The sequence below is a fragment of the Abramis brama genome (genome assembly GCF_963993115.1).
Source record: "Abramis brama genome assembly, chromosome: 23".
Classification (NCBI taxonomy): domain Eukaryota; kingdom Metazoa; phylum Chordata; class Actinopteri; order Cypriniformes; family Leuciscidae; genus Abramis; species Abramis brama.
Window position 1 is genome coordinate 323,960 of NC_139985.1, and position 3,541 is coordinate 327,500.

The window sequence follows — 3,541 nt, forward strand, 5'->3', positions numbered from 1 at the left end:
CTCCATCTATTACTCTCTCACACACTGCTCTGTTAAGGTGGATCCTCATCATTCTTAAATCAAGATACATTTACTGGAGAAGCAAAATGAAGATATTAAGACTTGTTTTCTGAAAAATCATCAAAATGAACTGAGTTTATGCTTAATATCTGCCAATGGAGTCAGAAAAACAAACTCTTTTTCTCTTTGAATTAAGTTTATTTTTGAATTAATTGATTCAAACTCACTTAATTTTGATATATTTTTCAGAAAACAAAACTTAATATCTTAAGTCCTAAGGATATATATATGTATGTGAGAGTGCGTGTGTGCATGTGTGTGTGTGTGTGTGTGTGTGTGTGTGTGTGTGTGTGTGTGTGTGTGTGTCTGTATGTGTGAGTGTGAGTGTGTGTGTGTGTGTGTGTGTGTGTGTGTGTGTGTGCTCTTCACATATGATTTGAGATATTCTGTTCTGTCACTGACGGAGTGTGTGAGTGTATCTGTTCATCTACGATCGCATGGATCAAACTGCAGGATCTTTATAAATCAGGCTCCAGTGATGAGAGAAAAACACACTGATGGATTTTTAATTCATGATCACAATGAATAAGTGATTAGCAGCCGCTGACGGGCATCTGACATATGGACTTACAGATGAAGGCCGGAGGGGCGAGAGACTGACACACTGAACAAGAGAGAGAGAGAGTTTATTGGAAGTGAATAAACTAGAAAACGCAGCAAGAACATGATGCAAGTGTGTGTAAATGTTTAAGATATGAGCACTGATAGCATGTTAATATTCACAGTAAAACAAGGAGACACGTACACACACACACACACACACACTATTGTGTATTACACACTACATTCTCCTCTCACTAAACTGGCTACCGGTTAAATTAAGAATTATTTTTCAAATTCTAATTTTTGTTTTTAAATCTCTACATAGTCAATCACTCTTATCTTCCTATAACATCAGGTCTCTGAGATCCAGAACTCGGCTCCTGATCGAGCCTTCGCTGTTGTTGGTCCTAGTCTTGGGAATAACTTAGCAACTTCAGTTAAAATGCTTCCTCTCTACCAAGTTTTAAGTATCTGCTTAAAAACACCTTGGGCCCTATCTCGCACCCAGCGCAACTGACTGTGTACAGCGACGCATGTCTCATTCCTATTTTGCACCCGACGCACAGCGGACTTTTCCCTCCACAGACGCACGTCAGTAAATTAGGGAATGAACTTGCGCTCCCGGAGGCGGTTCAGCGAAAGAGGAGGCGTGTTCCGGCGCAAACGTTCCCTGGTGCTATTTTGCAGTTTCAGAAAACAATTCCGCCACTGACCAGGAGAAACCTCGTCTAAAGTCAGTGGCGCGTTGCGCATGTTATTCAGATGCTGTTTTAAGGGCGCATGCTTGGCCATAATCAATGTAGCGTGTGCACACAAGCATACACTTTGCTTATCTCATCTACACAGCAGTTTTCATTTTTAGAAAACCATACATTATTACAAGGAAAAATATTCCACACGAGGGAAATCATTGTTGTGTCCATGAAGATGTGAAAAAATAGGCATCAATTTAGCTTACACATTTACCCAAATTATTATACGCCTGTTTAAGCAAAGCTAATTTGGGTGTGTTTCTCCATCCCCAATGTCACTTCTCTGTGTTTTACGGCCCTGACGAGAACGTCGGTCTCCTCGGCCAGAGCCTGTCTACGGAGAGCCTGGCCACTCCCTATTAAGGCCTATTGTACTGAATTGTGGTTGTAGTTCCACCAGAGTTCCACTGGGGGCAATCGCCCATGAGTGCAGAATGAATGGGAGTCTATCATGGAGCTAGACGGCTAAATTTGTCTCTTTCACCCGATTGCCGTTGAGAAATCTCAGATTTGATTGTAGGTTTTGCAAGTTCATCATGGGTTATAATGAACAAGTACTTATGTCCTTTCGATTTCTTACAGGTTGAGTTGTTTTTGCCCATAACACGCTAGCATTCTGCTAATGAACGCTGATTGGTCAGTGAAGGACTGATTACAACCAGAGATACCGCTTGATGGCATCGTGGCATCCGAAGCGGGAACAGAAACAAACAAAACAAAAACTCTTCTAGCATGTGTGTTTACCTGTGTCAGCTGTGTTGTGTGTTTACCTGTGTCAGCTGTGTTGTGTGTTTACCTGTGTCAGCTGTGTTGTGTGTTTACCTGTGTCAGCTGTGTTGTCGATGCCTCAAGAGAAAAGAAAGTGACATTTTAAAAGACTTTTTAAAGCAAATAAGTGACTCTAAAAAATCTAACACCCAGCAATGTGTAATTTCTTTGCATCTCCTTTCGAATACAACATTCAAATTACTAGACAAAAAATTATATCCTGAGAAAAGTGGATTTTGATGGGTATAACCATAGATATCATATATAAACGCTAGATGTCTTATGGCGCAGTCACTTCCGGCATCACCGTTCGGCCATCTTGTCACAGGCAGGCTTAATGTAAGGTGAGTGATCAGCACGCACACAAATCTCGCTGAAATCTTGACGGATTTACAAACGGTTTGGTTTCTTACAAACGTTATTAACGTGGCTATAATTCCGAATGCTTGAACATATATGTTATAATTATTCATATGTATGCAGTGTATGTATGCATTGTCATAACTACATCTCTGACATTTATAACAAACCAAACCGTTTGAAAATCGGTAGAAAATTGAGCAAGTTATGGTTATTTAAAAGTACATGCACCATTAAACGAGTGAGCAAGCTGTCTGTGGCAAGATGGCCGCCATGTGCGGACGTCGACCTCCATTGGCCAGCAGCGCGCACGAGACATCTAGCCTTTATTATATGATATCTATGGGTATAGCGCCATAGACCTCCATTCATCCTGCACTCGTCCTGTGAGCGCCCTCATATGGAGCCAGAGTGGAACTGCAACCAGTTCAGAACCCGGAAGTTTACTGAGAGTGGAAGCTCTCCCCTTATTAGACATTCTCTGCCTCGGCTGTGAACCGCTCCTGGCGAATCCGCCGTTATAATAGCAACCCGCCATGGAACAAGCGTGCCTGCTCTTAAAGGGAATGTGAGATGTCGCTCTGATTGGTTTATTTCACGTTACGCCCAAACCACACCTATGAGTAATGAAGCTACTTCAGACCAACACATTTTAGATTTGCGTCGGAGAGTAATTTATCCCGCCGGTATAATAGCAACAGCGCCCGAGATCCGCCCACAAAGTTACTTCAGATCGTTAAAATAGGGCCCCTTTTATCAATAGCTTTCAACCAGGTATAATGTTTGTGTTGTGTTCTTTTGTATTGTTATATTTGTATTGTATTGTATCAGATTTTAGTTGTATTGTACAGCACTTTGTGAAACCTTGAGTTGTGTTGAAAGTGCTTTATAAATAAACACAAAGAAAGAAAGAAAGAAAAAAGAAAAGAAAGACACACACACACACACTCACTCACTCACTCACTCACTCACTCACTCACTCACACACACACACTCACTCACTCACTCACTCACACACACATAATATAATAATAACAAAATAACAAATACAGAATAAT